General features: G+C 44.6%; 1 pseudogene across 1 annotated transcript; it reads left to right on the forward strand.

The window, feature by feature from the left end:
- Window positions 1-12,841: 12,841 nt before the first annotated feature.
- LOC307104030 (protein Jade-3-like) lies at window positions 12,842-15,546 on the forward strand (annotated as a pseudogene). The gene is made up of 3 exons: window positions 12,842-13,313; window positions 13,532-13,722; window positions 13,818-15,546. The product of its transcript is annotated as a protein Jade-3-like (transcript).
- The last annotated feature ends 620 nt before the right edge of the window (window positions 15,547-16,166 follow it).

A 16,166-nucleotide genomic window follows, 5' to 3' on the forward strand; every position in this document is an offset into this window, starting at 1 on the left:
CAATCTTGGCAGGGCCTTGGGGGCATACTCCACAGCTCTGCCTGAGTCAGCTGTGGCCCCGCCCTAACCCTGGGGTTAGGCTCTGCAGCTCCACCCAAGTCAGTCAGAGTGGGGAAGTTAAGACTTCAGTTTTAACCAGATACTGAACTAGGTTGCAAGCCCCCCCACCCCTCATTTTCCTTTTCATTCCCCCATCTTGTTCCACAAGCTATTCTTAGCCTTTTGGATTACAAAAGACTCAGGAATTAGAGATAAGGCCAAGGACCACTCTAGCTACTTCCAGCTGAAGGGGGGCAATGAAAAAGGGGGTTCAGTATCCCGAGTCTTCACCATCTTCCCCAAGGGGGACGTTGGATTAGCAAGGGCAGAGAAGTTCTCCCGGTACCAGTCTGGGGTTCTGGCGACACTTGTATGAAGACAGAATAAAACTGTTAGAAAGAAACAAAAACAATAATTATCCAGATAGGAGGGGATAAAGAGATTCAGGTTGTTCAGTTGGATCGTCTTCTTGAAGATGATCTGCAGGGAGTGGTTCAGGTCAGAGGTTACCTTCCACTCTGGATGCTGATTATCCAGCTGGTGGGCGGCTTTTACCTGGGAGTGGTGGGTCCAGGTGTTCAGTCCTGCAACTTTCAGAGCTGAGGGGGTGGTTAGTATGACTGGATAAGGTCCCTTCCAGGTTGGCTTAAGGGGTTCCTTTTTCCAATCTTTTACCCAAACCTGGTTTCCAGGCTTGTGAGGGTGCATAGTTGTTCCTAGAGAGATGGGCAATCAATCAGTAACCCATCTGTGGACCTCAAGGATAGTTTTCCCAAGTCCTTGTAGCTGTTTCTGAATTTCTAAATTTTCTATTTTCCCCAAATCTTCCTTTGGCCAAATTAAGGGAGCGGGTCTGCCATATAGAATTTCAAATGGAGAGAACACTACCCTGGTTCTTGAGGCACAGTGCACCTGCAGGAGCACAAGTGGTAAGATATCTGTCCAGGGTAAGTTCACCTCCTGGCATAGTTTAGCTACAGCCTGCTTGAGAGTCCGGTTCATGTATTCTACTTTTCTTGAACTCTGGGGCCTGTAGACTGTATGTAAGTTCCACTTAATTCCTAAGGCCTTAGCTACCTGCTGTACTACCTCAGCTATAAAGGCTGAGCCATTATCTGACCCTGGTTAATGGCATTCTATACCACAGAATTATGTCCTTCAGTAACGCCTTAGTGACTTCTCTCACCTTCTCCATGCGGGTAGGATATGCCTCAACCCAGCCTGAAAAGGTACAGACAAAAACTAAAAGATATTTTCTCCTCTATTAGGCCCTATTTCTGTAAAGTCTACCCCTAGATCTTCAAAGGGAGCCTGCCCACAGCGGGAATTCCTATCGGTCCTGCAGGACCCTGCCTTGCATTGTTCTATGCACAGACAAGGCAGCTCTGAGAGACTGAGGCACATAAGTAGGGGGGATGGGCAATTAGATATTAACCAGGCTTCTAGAGCTGTCTTCCCTAAATGGGTAAGTTCATGCTGCTGGAGAACTACTCTATGAGCTAATGTTCTGGAATATAGACCCTATGATCTGGGAATATCCACCAACCTTCCTTCATCCTTTTACCCCCTTCTCGCTGGGCCCATTCTTCTTCTTGAGGGGTGTATTTCAGAGGTTCAGGTAATGCAGGAACCAGCATGATTCATGATGGCACCGCCTGCTCCTTAGCAGCTAGCCTTGCCACTGCATCTGCGCGACGGTTCCCTTCTGACCCTGAGTCTTTTCTTTTTTGGTGTCCTCTACAATGGATGATTGCTACTTCCTTAGGCTCCCAGACTGATTCAAGTAACTTCAAGATCTCATTCTGAATTTTTATTCCTTCTCCTCCAGCTGTCAGGAGCCCCCTTTCCTTGTATATGGCCCCATGGATATGCAGGGTAACGAAGGCACAGCACAAATCAGTGTAGATGTTAGCACACTTATCCTTACTGAGATTTAAGGCTCTGACTAGGGCCCAAAGTTCTGCCCTCTGCACTGACCATCCTTCAGGCAGAGCCTGTGCCTCTATTATCTCAAAGTTTGATACCACTGCATACCCAGCTCATCTTTTTCCTTCATCTAGGAAGCTACTGCCACCCATGAACAATACTAAGTCCGGATTCTGCAGAGACCTATCTGTTAGATCTGGCCAGCTGGAGTAAACTTCCTCTAGGACTTCTAGACAATCATGCTCAGGAGTTCCCTCTGTGATGGGTAGAAAAGTGGCAGGATTAAGAGTTCTTACTGCCTCTAATCTCATTCGTGGATTTTCACATAGGAGCCCTTGGTATTGAGTCATCTGAGCATGAGTCAGCCAATGTTGTCCCTTAGCTTCCATTAGGGTGACAACAGCATAAGGCACTTTAACATTTAAGTTCTGTCCCAAAGTGAGCTTGTCTGCCTCTTTGACTAATAAGGCTTTGGTTGCAAGGGCCCTGAGGCATGGGGGCCAACCGGAGGAAAAAACGGGTCAATCTATTTGGAGAGATAGGCTACTAGCCTCTGCCAGGGTCCCAACTCCTGAAACAGAACTCCTAGGGCTACCCCATTGTTCTCATGAATGAAAAGGTTAAAGTCCCGTGTCACATCTGGGATCCCTAGGGCCAGCACCTCAATGAGCTTTGTCTTTATGGTCGCAGAGGATTTTTCCTGTTCAGGACCCCAGTTAATGGCTGCCTTTTCCTCTCCTTTTAATGCTTCATACAGGGGCTTAGCTAGATCTGAGAATCCTGGGATTCAAATTCAACAGAACTCTGCTGCCCCTAGGAATTCCCAAATCTGTCGCCAGGTGCTGGGGACTAATATGGCACATACTGCCTGTTTACTTTCAGTCCCTAGTCTTCATTTCCCTTTGGTAATTCGGAAACCTACATATTTGACTTCCTTCTGACAGATTTGAGCCTTCCTTTTGGACACCAGGTAACCTGTTTCAGTCTTAGAAGGATTTGTGTTCCTTCCCAACACTGAGTTCGCGTGGAGCTAGCCAGTAGGAGGTCATCTATATATTGGAGTAGAACACACCCCATGTCCTGTCCTGAAAATTTGGACAAATCTGCTGCTAGTACGCCACTAAAAAGAGTTGGTGAGTTCTTGAACCCTTGTGGCAGTCTGGTCCAGGTGAATTGTTCCTTAGCCCCTGTGGTTGGGTTTTCCCACTGGAAGGCAAACAGGGGCTGACTGGAAGATGCCAGCTGAAGGCAGAAAAAGGCATCTTTTAGATCTAGACATGTTAACCATTCCGCTTCTGACAGAATGAGTCCCAGGAGGGTGTATGAATTCAACAACACTGAATACAGGGTTATAATGGCTTCATTAACAGCCCGCAGGTCTTGTACCAGGTAGTAATCATTGGTCCCAGGCTTCTTGACAGGCAAGAGAGGGGTGTTCCATGGAGACTGACACCACTTAAGAAGTCCCCATTGAAGCAGTCATTCTAAGTGGCCCTGGATACCTAGGTGTGCATACTGGTGAAGTTTTGCAGGCTGTGCCCCAGGCTTCAAGTCAATTAGCACTGGGGCGTGGTTCTTAGCCAGGCCCCGGGGATTTCCTTCTGCCCAAACAGCAGGAATTCCTTCTCTAGTTCAGGCTCTAATGGTGAGTCCTCTGACTGGGAAGTATCAAGTCTTCATTCTTCCTCCCTAGGCACTGTTAAAGACAGGATCATTGGAGAGGTCTCCTCACCTAAGTGCAGTTGTGCTGAGCTGTCCGGGGCAAAGGTGATTTCTGCTCCCATTTTGGCTAAAAGCTCTCTGCCCATTAGAGGGACTGAGCAATCGGGCAAGTACAGGAATTCATGAACCACCTGGTGGCCGCCTAACTGACATTGGCAGGGGCAGCAGAATGGTCTGCGGGTGTGGTCCCTGGTAGCTCTGATAATGGTGACTTGCTGTCCTGAGAGGGGAGCTACCTTCTGAGTAACTGCCGAGTGCTCTGCCCCTGTATCAACCATAAAGTTCACAGTCTGCCCCCTGATTTTCATTTCAACCATGGGCTCATGGGGCCCAGTTGGAAAGAGCCCAGTGTGTCCTAGTCGGAGTCAGCTGCCGCCAGTCCAATGAGGTCTGCCTCAGGCGGCTCTGGCCAATAGCGGCTGGGTGGTTTCGATGGCCTTGCCTGCTTTTTCTGGCAGCTCAGACATTCATTCTTCCAGTGTCTTAACCTTTTGCACTCGGATGTCGAGATTAAAATTACTCTTTGAATGTATCAATAATTTGAAATATAAAAAAATCCAAATAAATAAGTTTGTATGAAAAGAAACTCCAGTTTTTTATTCTACTGCCGCGCTTTGTAAAATCTGGGGTATTTAAAATATTAAATTCTGAGTAGAATAAAGGAATCGAGAAAAAAGCAAGCGAGTGCAAAGGGTTAATTCTTTACAATAGTCACACCGGTCCCATTTAAGATCTGTCCTTCCTTTTCCTGACTTGGCTCCTTGCTGTCTCCCTTTCCTTTTCTGGGAGCTAGCTTCTATAACAGCCACAGTACCAGAGTCACTTTCCTTTTTGGTTTCTCCTCAGCCTCCTTTTTAGTCGCATTGTCCCGATTAATGAAAAACTTGTTTGCTATTTCTAGTAGCTAGGTTGCATTCTTTCCCGCAAATCCTTCAAGCTTCTGTAGCTTTCTCCTTATGTCTGGCTGATCCCTGACTAACGAAGGCTGCATTGACCATAGTTTGATTCTCTGAGGCCTCTGGGTCAAGGGGAGTGTAAACTCGATATGCTTCACAGAGTCTCTCATAAAAGGCTGCCAGATTTTCATCAGGCCTCTGGAAAAACCTCAGAGGTCTTGGCCATATTGGTGGGCTTCTTGGCCCCAGCACAGAGCCCCTGGAGGAAGGCCAGCTGATATCTCTCTAATCTGGCCCTCTCATCCTCCAAATTCGGGTCCCATCTGGGTTCCACATCTGGGAGAGTATCCCTGGCCCATCTGTCTGTGTCTAATGTCCCTGGTGGGGCCTGGGTCTGGAGTCATTTCCAAGCTTCTGTAATTATTCTCATGCGCTCCTCAGTGTTAAAAAGCATGAGAAGGATTTGCTTGCAGTCAACCCAGGTGGGCTTATGGATCTGAAAAATTGACTCCAGAAGGTCAGCCATGGCTTGAGGTTTTTCGGAATAAGTAGGAGTGTGAGGCTTCCAATTTAAGAGATTGGTCATAGTGAAAGACTGGCAATAAAAGACCGATCCCCCCCTCTTCTGGGGTCCCCTTTTCTCCAATTATACGAGAACCCCAGAGAGGCATTTGGAAAGCCGGGAGTGGTTTGCGTCCCCGATCAGCTGAGCACAAATGTTGTCCACTAGCTCTGGAGAGTCCAGTTGGGGGGAGATGGGAAGAGGTGGTGTATCTAAGCTTCCCTGGCTAGGCAAAGGGTCACTGGTACTGCTTGGGGCATGTATGGAGGTGATAGAACCGGCAGGGCTTCCTCAGGGGGTTCCTATAGAATAGGAGGCTTATTCTCCTTCTGAGGGGGCTGCCCTTTTTCCTTATATACACAAAAGCAGATCCGAGGCAGCTTAAGCTCTGCTATTTCTAGCCACTGGTCAATATAAGGGAACTGGTCAGGATGACCTGGGTCTCTTGTGATAATTCTGTGAACATTCCTGATTGTGGGTACATCCAATGTGTTCTCTGATGGCCATCCTACTCCACAAGATGGCCAATCTATTTCACACATCCATTTTAACTCCCAGGGGACTAGTTTTACCCCATAGTCCCCAATAAACCCCTTTTTAAAATTCCCAAACAAACATTCTAAGACAGTAGAGTTTGAGAAGAAGCTATTTACCCATGTTGCAGGGAGGGACTGGGTTGCATCCTTTTTTAAAAAAAAATACCTGAATAAAAAAATTAATCAAAATAAGGCTTATTTTCTAACTTTATTTGTCCTTGGGTGTGGACAGCAAATGACACTAATCAGATTTCTGCTCTCAGTCTCCCTGAGTACATTGACATAAGCTATTTAACCTCTGTTTAGGGAGGCAAAATGCAGATCGTTTACTCCCATGTGTCCTTGGTTTAGGGAAGACAGGATTTACAGAATGGCTCCAATGTCCTTGATTTAGGGAAGACAGGATTTACAAGATGCCTCCAATTTGCTATTTAACCATCTCAGTTTCCCTATTCTACTTGTCCTGGCTTACTGGCCTGTCATTTATTCAACTTTTTTCCAACATTTCTCTTTACCCTCCTCCATTACACCAAAGCCATACTTTCTTTCCAATTAGTTAGAACTCTTAGCTTTAATTTTTAGGTGACATGTAAATAATTAACATTCCTCAGATTAGCAATACATTCATATTTTTTTAGAGACACAAACAGAAATTTCACTAGCTAAACAATTTAAACAAACAACAAAGAGACCTATTTAACCAATAAAGACAGGTAACATTCCCCACTAAAAACTATTAATCACCAGGGAAACACTGGAGAGGTTTAGAAGGTTAAAAAAACAACACAGAGAAACAAACAAACATACAACCCCAACAGTAAATGAACACTTTTACACAGGAGTGTGCCACATTTACACCACAGAATATCCTGCATTCACCAAATCAGTTTCAATTTTGCAGAGATACAGAACAAGTCCCTGAAAAGAGGCAGTAGAAAACTGCCTAGCAACACTTCTCTTCTACCTTTTTCAAAGGCAGGCCAGACTCAGACCCTTAGCCAGTCCGAGTTTTGGCTTCCCTCTTGAGAAGTCCCAGAGGTGGTGAATACTGTCTAGTAACCGTTCCTTCAGATGATCCAAGTTATCCTGAGGTAAATAATTACCTAGGTAGGGGCCAGCTACCTCTTCTGTCCCATAGGACAGGCCATAACTCAGACCCGTTTCCCCAGGGAAAAACAGTTTCAGATATCTGATTTTGACTTCCCTCCCAGGAAGTCCCAGAAAGGTGTTTTCTGCCTCTCTCGGGTCAGCCAGAGCGCAGAGTTGCTGCAGTCCCTCTGGGCCCCTCGAGTTCAGGAAATGGCTAATGTGCCAGTAGCGCACCTTCCTTGGGTCCCAGAGCCGGAAGCCAGTGCCTTGAAGTCCGCTCTCATCAGCAGTGGCCTAAGAGCCAGCTCAACTGACGTTTTTTGGCCAACGCACCAAATGTTGTGGCAGAATGCACGGGAGAATGGTCAGCCAGCATTCTGAGGGAGGAAAGTTTAGCCTTTATTTCACAGATCTGCTAGTCCAGGGGAATTCCGGATCCAAAGCCTGAACTGAACTCCTGGGGAGGCTCTGACCTGTATATCTTCTCCTGTGGTGGGCCTCTGAGGGTCCCCATGGCTCTACCCAAATCAGCTGTGGAAGGGCCTTGGGGGCATGCTCCACAGCTCTGCCCAAGTCAGAGTGGGGAAGTAAGACTACAGTTTTAACCAGATACTGAACTAGGTTGCAAGCCCCCCCCCCCATTTTCCTTTCCACTGTTACAAGAATTGAGACATACAAAGTGTTCAGGATTGTGCCTAATGTGCTGCAAGTTATCTAAAAACATCAGCTACTTTGTAATTTTCAGGACAAAAGAACCTTAAAACCTCAATTATTTAGCTCCTTACAGATATTTCTCACTCATTTAAAGTCCACTGTTGGTTAATGAGAAGAGGAGGTACACAGAGGGATTCTGCTCCATGTAGATACTCAACTGTCCTAGGCCAAGGGACACTATCTGGGACTTCCTCAGTGACCTTAGTGAAACAGGAATTTTAGGGAAATATAGGCAGGTTTAGGGAATGTTTAGAATTGGGGTCCATGGAAAAAACACAGGGCTACGGACTGGGAGAAGGTACATTTCCTTAAGACAAGGAAGCAGCAACAGGTATATTTCCATAAGACAAGGGAACTGGAAGTAGAAAAAAAAATAAAAAGGTCTATATTTACAAAATAAAGAAGAAGGAAGAAAGTCCAGAAGGAATAAGAGGATGATGAGGGAAGAGGGCCTCAGAAGTTGCTATTCCCCAATTCAATAGGGAATATTGACCAATCAGAGGGGATATCAGGACACAGGAACTGCAGCCTTTATAAACCATGGAAACAGGAAGTCTGTGGGACACTTTCCCCCTTCCCATGTGGAAGTCTGTACTTGTTCTTCAATAAATCTCCAACTTTGCTATACCATCTTCTGTCCGTGGATTCATTCTTCAACTCCAGTGGACAAACAATCCAGGTTCCAGTCCAAAAATTCTGTATCACTAGCAGTAGAGGAGACAGATGTGGGGCTGGATCTTGTATTTGTGGACCAATAAGTGACACCCATCTGCAAGCCAGGGGCTGCAAAGTGTGTGACCACATTAAATGATTGGTCAACCTCCTATTTCTGCCATAGATAATAATGGATTTACAGAGAGAAAATGGCAGCAAAGAGAGGTACAATCTAAAAGTCCAAAATATCATAACATTATTTTAAAACATATTTTAAAAATATAAATATTTGAAGATAGCTATCAAATTAATTGCTTTTAAAAAGATTTTTAAAAATTCATTATTGATCTGACTTCTGGAAATGATTATCTCCAAAAAATTTTATTACTACTTTTCATGATTTTAATTTATGTTTCAAACTTAGAGATCAGAAATGGAAGAGATCTTGTTTTTAAAATTAAAAATTGATCTTATATTTAGCCACTATTTTCTGGGTAAATATGCTAAAGTTTTCCATATTCATATTAAAGCTGCAATTCTTATTTGCTGCCAGCAAGGGGAGTTGTAAGAACTCTTAAACTTACCGACTATGATGCTAAAATGAGAATCTAAAAGGGAATGGAGAAAGTTATAGATTTAAATCAGCAGTGTTTCTGGCAGGGGGGCAGCGACATTTTTAATTTTTTTTTTTTTTAAATATTACAACCCAGAGTAACATACAGAGAATCAAAGAACACTTTTTTAAAAAACTTTGTTGTGTAAAGATGCCCCTAACCATTTTTCTGTTTTTGTTTTTTTTTTTTCTTTTTCTTAATAAAATTTGTGGCTGTAGATCCAGTTAACATTTTTGAACTATCTGCTGTGTATTTCTGGGATAGAAATACCAAACCACATAACCTTTATCTGAAGCCATAAATTCCCTTATTCCACCAACAGAGCTGGAGCCCTTCCCTCTATCCTTGGAATCTTCAGGCTTCCTTATGCTTTCCCAGCAGTGACTTCTGCTGTCCTATAAGTGATTGCACAACTGCTGTTCAGCTGATTACTCATCAAAGCCCCATCTCCGTGGTTAAGAGGTGAATACCTCCCACATAGTAAAATTCCTTTCTCTTAATTCGGGAATTTAATGGAAGAGATTTTTCTCTCTGGCTCATAAGAAAGGGTATCTGAATTACATGTATATTTCATTTTTTCTTGTGAGTTAAACTTGAAAATGTGAATGACGTGAAGAAAAAAATCAAACTAGAGTAAACAGATACTAATAAAATTCTCATCTAAATTAAAAAGTATTTTATTGTGCTTTTTTCTTTTCACTTTTTTGTTTTTATTTCTATTTGTCATTTTGTGCAATTAATTCAAATTCAGATCAGAAAAACATCTTTTTCTCTTTTTTATATGATACTAGAGGCCCGGTGCACGAAATTCGTGCACGGAGTAGTGTGTCCCTCAGCCCAGCCTGCACCCTCTCCAATCTGGGACCCCTCGGAGGATGTCTGACTGCCAGTTTAGGCCCGATCCCACAGACATCCCTCTCCCAATCCAGGAATGCTGGCTCCCAACTGCTCACCATCTGCCTGCCCCTAACCACTTCTTTCTACCAGCCTTATCACCCCCTAACCACTCCCCTGCCAGCCTGATTGATGCCTAACTGCTCCCCTGCCAGACTGCCCCTAACTGCCCTCCCCTGAAGGCCTGGTCACCCCTAACTGCCCTTCCCTGCAAGTCTGGTCACCCCTAACTGCCCTCCCCTGCAGGCCTGGTCCCCCCCAACTGCTCTCCCCTACAGGCCTGGGTCTCCCCCAAGTGCCTTTCCCTGCAGGCCCGGTAGCCCCCAACTTCCCTCCTCTGCCGGCCTGAACCCCCACAACTGCCCTCTCCTGCAGGCTTGATCACCCCCAACTGCCCTCCCTTGCAGGCCTGATCCCTCCCAACTGCCCTCCCCTGCTGGCCATCTTATGGTGGCCATCTTGTGTCCACATGGGGGCAGCCATCTTTGACCACATGGGGGCAGCCATCTTGTGTATTGGAGTGATGGTAAATTTGCATATTACTCTTTTATTAGATAGGATAGAGGCCTGGTGCATGGGTGGGGGCCAGCTGGTTTGCCTTGAGGGGTGTCCTGGATCAGGGTGGGGGTTCCCTTGGGGCATGGGGCAGCCTGGGTGAGGGGCCTGTGGTGGTTTGCAGACTGGCCCTGCCCCCCAGTGACCCAAGCGAAGGCCCTGGTATCTGGGATTTATTTATCTTCTATAATTGAAAATTTGTAGCCTTGAGTGGAGCCAAGCCTCCTGCTCGCTCCGTGGCCACCGCCATTTTTGTTGGGATTTATTTATCTTCTATAATTGAAACTTTGTAGCAAAGGCCAAGGCAGGCCAGGGCTGCAGAAGCTTGGCTTCCTCCATTGCCAGGGCAACCCAAGCCTCCTGCTCTCTCCAGCTCCATGGCTGTCGCCATTTTTGTTGGGATTTATCTATCTTCTATAACTGAAATTTTGTAGCCTTGAGTGGAGGCCTGGGCCCGCCAGGGTGGGCAGAAAGCTTGGCTTCCTCCATTGCCGAGGAAACCCAAGCTTCCTGTTCACTCCGTGGCCACAGATATCTTGGTTGAGTTAATTTGCATACTCGCTCCTGATTGGCTGATGGGCGTAGCAGAGTGATGATTAATTTGTATATTACTATTTTATTAGATAGGATAGCACTTAGTTAACTCTTTACCATTTTTATCCTAATACATTCCTAAGCCTTTTATCTTAGTTTGTGTCTGTCATAGCTCTATACCCAAACTGTAACTTGGCATATTGTCCATCTTTTCATTTAAAACAGATTTAATGTCCACAGTGAATTATTGGATTATCTAATTTGTTGCATAATTAACAGGAAAATACCTTTGGGCTATAATTACAAAATGTTCTGCTCCATTATTCAGAATTTTAAAATGTATTTTTTTAAAAAGCTAACTGATGAAATTTTATGTTCTATCATTTATAGTTTTAGTGAAAATATTATCAAATAATTTTAGTTTTATTTAGTTTAGTTTATTAACATTTTTACTCAGAAATTATAATTTTTAATTGGAAATTGCCACAACTTTTCTACTTTCTTTTAAAAGGATTGCTTTTAATACTTTCTGCTAGGAATGAAGTCTTATGATAAGCACATTAGCTTTTAAAAGAAAAGTACCTTAGGCTGGAGTCTCCTTAAAGTTTAAATTGTCCTCTGTTAGATGTAAACAGCTTCATCAGTGTGGGAACACCTGTTCATACAGCTGGAGCCTAAAATATCTAGGCTGGGCTTGGCAGTCTTCCCCTATTAGACTATTGCTATGGCACCAGGAGCATCTATTCTACCTTGTTAACGTCTTCCTCCATGCCAACCCTGGTTCCCCAGTCCTAAGCACACATTCATTCACAAACCCCTATTCAATTGTTTACAAATAATTCGTTGGCATTCTCTCCCTCTAATATATCTATATTTTTTAAAAGGGAGAAAAAAAGGGACATATGTAATACTTTCAACAATAAATATTTTTTAAAAAGGAGAAGGAGGAGAGGGAGGGAGGGAAGAGGAGGGAGGCTTCTCCACTCATAACCACCCATATCAGTGGTGTAGCGGCATCTCTGACATTCTCTGACTTGGTTTGGTTCCATTGCTCCTGGTGGCCTCTGCTGATGTGCTGTCTCAATATAGACTGTCTGTGGTTTTTCTGAGTTGGCATTTAGCTCATTGTGTCCTGTTCATCTGTAAAAACTCTTCTACCAGTAAAAGAAGCATTCATTTTCCTTTGGCTCTTTCCTTCTTATAAGCTACATTTTTATTGTGTAATGATCATTGGTCAACTTTGAATCTCCTGCTTCCTCCTCTGAACTCTGTTTTTCTTCATATGGAGTCATAGGAACCATGGAGGTATTTCAAGTGTTGTAGAGAACAAGGCCGGGAATCCTTTCCTTGCCAGATCCCTACCCATGCTAGAATAGTCTGCACAAATAAATGCTGAACCTCCTAAAAACTCTGGAAGAACAGTAGGGATCAGTGCTTAGAATGCAACATTTACAACTCTAAGTGATGCTGAACTCCTTCACCATATTCTATTTCACTGGACAAGGAAACATGATGAGCCCAAAGATTTCATGGCTCAGCAAGCATCTATCCAGGGAGTAGACAGACTCCAGTTTCCCCCCTTTGTGGACATCCCCAGCATCTAATTCTGTGGGAGTCTTTCCATCATTTGAGTAGGAGAATCCCTTCTTCTCCCCCGTGGGGAGGGACTATAATCCTTCATTGCTAACACTAAGCTCTCCTTAGGATGCAAATCCCCAGTGGCCTTCTCTTTTCTGACTCCTCTCTAACTCTGGGAAGTAAAGAATGATTATGTTTGGGGTGGTTGTGTTGGCTCTACTGCATTTAGTAAGTACTGGCTAGGACTGGGAGAGAGAATTCAATTGCTTTCATCTCTCTTTACAATGGGGGTTCTTAATGCATCTTTAATTTTATTTGTGCATTCCTGTCCCAATTATATGGCAAATTTTATGACTGCATAGAGGAGGGTGCCAACTTAGACCAGTAGAAGCGAGGAGGAGCCAGTGTAGAAGAGAAGATAGTGGCCTTGGTGTTGATCATCCTCCAGGTTGATGTATCTGTTTGAAAACATTTGCCAAACCCTGATTTAAATTCACTTCCCAGCCTGGCCTTCTGACGATGTTCAAAATGAAATGTCATAGAACTTTCAGCAGCAGTGACAGTTCTGATAAGACTCCTTCCACTTCCCTTACTGGCTTCCCTTACTGGCTCAGTATATAGGAACAAGTCAAAAATCCCAAATGAACACAAGAATTCTACTGAGGTATTCCAGAATGACCTCATGAAACTTTTAGATTCTCACCACATTAATCCTATTACCTCTTTAGGTATACATGGAAAGAAGAATGGGAAAAGGGAGTCCAGGTACAAGCCAATACAGACACTCTTCCACAGCCTTCCCTCAGAATTGTAGTCCAAAAGTTAAAAGAATGTTCTGTTTATCCTCTCCTGGAAGTACATCTACTGCTCCATCCCAGAGGCCACAGAGCACGGCTATGTCAACATCAAGGAGCAGGTGGATCTGGGTACCGCTATGACCTAGACGACATGGACATCTTTTGGCTCCAGGCACTCAATGAAGACCTTGCAGCCCTAACAGGTTTGGCTCAGTGGATGGAGCATCAGCCTGCGGACTGAAGGGTCCCAGGTTCGATTCCAGTCAAGGGCATGTACCTTGGTTGCGGGCACATACCCAGTAGGGGGTGTGCAGGAGGCAGCTGATCGATGTTTCTCTCTCATCGATGTTTCAAACTCTCAATCCCTCTCCCTTCCTCTCTATAAAAAATCAATAAAATATATATATTTTTTAAAATGAAGACCTTGCAGAAATGTGTTGTGAGCCAGTTGTTGAGAATCTTATAGAAAATACAGAAGTCCTGGAATGCCAATGACATGAAAATATGAACCATACTATTGTGACAGAGATGTGATCTGTGATTTGTCCTGGTTTCCAGACAGTGAAGAAGAGAATGATATAGTGTTCAGTGATAAGTATAACATCTCTGTATGTCCCCTGGGGAGACTTTTTGCTGCCTACCTGGGAGTCTCTCCTCTGCCTTCAAATCCCTACTACATCATCAGGTTACCTTGACCTGGGGGCCAGTAACCTTGATCTGATATGGCATCCTTATGGTCCCAGAAGGCAGCTGGATGGTTCACTCTTGTGTCCTGGGCATTCATTCCCAAGCCTGTTATGTCCAAAGTAAGGTGGAGCCAGGAAGACCGCTGGGACAGGTCATGTCAGCTGTGCACTATAGATTCCAAAGGTCAGCATTGGTTGTCCTGAAAGGATGGAACCAATCGCAATGATCTCCCACATCTCACCTGTTGGTGGGCCTTAGTCTGCTACCTGTGCAAGGTAAAGACAGGGGCTTGCCTTCAGTGCTCAGTGAAAAGCTGCATCACTGATTTCCATGTCATCTGTGCCTTTGAGCACAGCCTAGAGATGAAGACATCCTAGATGAGGGGGATGAAGTGTAGTTTAAGTCTTTCTACCTCAAGCACAGCCCAAACAGGCAGAATCTCGGGAGACCCAGTACCCCCTGTACAGGGCTGCAGAGCAGAGCCAGGCCAAAAACAAGAAGACCAGCCTGCAAGCTCGGAAGCTTTGGGAACTGGAGAAGTTCTATACCCTAGTCAATGTGGAGATGTGGCCAGAACTGGGCTGCCCACAGTAACTGTGGACTTTATAACTCCTGGAAACTGAAGAGGGAAAGTAACTGCAATAAGCCATTATTTCCTCTGAAGGAGGATGAAGAAAAAGGCCTAGTGCCGCCAAAGGCAGAAAGTACTCATACTCGCATGAGAATGCTTATGCATCTTCAGCAAGACCTAGAGTGGGTCTGAAATCTGTGCTACATGATGAGCAGGCGAGAGAAGCTGAAGCTGCCATACAACAAAGTACAGGAATAGATCTTCAGCTTCTTAACCAGGAAATAGCTGAAGGACTTCCTTTGACAAGTACACGAGAAAGCTCATTGTTTTACCCACTACCCAGAAATACCTTAAAGTTAAAAATGCCCAGATCAGCCCCCAGAAGACTGCTGAAACAGCTCCACATGGACCCCTCTCTCCTGACAGCAACTCCTCTGTTCACAATATGGGGAGCATGCAAGTGCCCCAGGAATCATTAGAAAAGAGAATGATATCACACCCAAGGCATCCATTAGAGAGTGACAATAATCATTGCTGACCGGTAGGCTTTTCTAGGAATGAATCACAGATCCCAGTCCTGCTTGGACAACTCCATCTCTGGAGTTCTATCATGGGCAGTCACTGGGAAAACCTCTGGTCCATCAGGCTGCCCTGCATGGACAGTCCTTAATTGGGAATGGGAAAAATTAGCCTAACTCCAAGTTTGCCAAATCCAATGGCATTGAGGGGAGCTGGTCTGGGGAGATCACCCCAAAAGACAGCTCAAGGGAGATGTTATGTGGCCAGGATTCCATGCTCAGTTCCCACTTGGGCAGCTTTAGAAAACCTATTGTGGAACACTTCACCAGGTCATTTAAGGAGTCCACCAACATGTAGGTGAGGACCACAGAGGGCCTCCAGGGCTGTGGGAAGACAACCAAGAACATTAACCCCAGGGAGCATCTCAGGGGCAAGCAGCTTGTTAGGCATTCTGAAGGGAAAGCTCCATACCAGGAAAACAATGGGTATTGTACAGATTTGGAACTGGGTGATTTAAGAGCAGAAGGTGATGGGAATAAAGAGAAAGTCAGGGTAAGGAGAGAGAGTTCAGACAGGGAGAATCCTCCCATGACTCTAGACGGCATTGCCATGGTAAAAGCAAGACATATCTCCTCTCCCACCGTTCAGTGCAAAGGTAAGTAACAACTTCCAAGAATAACTCTCTCTTTGCCTTTGCCTTTGCCTCATGTGTTGGGCAAAACCCATTCACCAAAAGAATTCTGACATATGTTGGGGAGAAATTTTTCTGAAAGGAATAGAAAGAAAGAATAGAAAGGAAGAAGTAGTACATTTAAGTATTTAAAATATCCTTGATACCCACTCCACAGGTTTTAGAATCTGTTTGTTGGTCCTGGCTGACCACCTCGAATGCTGAGGTAGTATCCCACCTGCTTTTCTATAGCCTAGAGGCACTGGTGAGTGTTGGGGGAGAAAAGTGGAGTGGGAAGGACCTCAGCTGGTCTATGTGTATCCTTCATTGAAGGTCACCAGCTCTGCTTTCTATTTTGGGATTTTCCTAAATGTTCCATATCATTTCATTTAATTGTTAATGGACTTTAGTTCTGAAAGGAAATTCACTTGGTCTTTGGATTTTTTCCCCATAATTTATCAGGAAGTCCTGGATAATCCCTAGCCTCTTCAATGGTGTTGGGGTCCATTTCTATTGGTTCTGTCGATAAGGTCTTTTCTTTATAGAATTTGTCCTTGCCTGTCTCTGGAATAAGTTCTTCAACCTCCCAACTTCCAAATCTGGTAATAG

This window comes from Cnephaeus nilssonii (assembly GCF_951640355.1).
Source record: "Cnephaeus nilssonii genome assembly, chromosome: 8".
Taxonomy (NCBI): Eukaryota; Metazoa; Chordata; class Mammalia; order Chiroptera; family Vespertilionidae; genus Cnephaeus; species Cnephaeus nilssonii.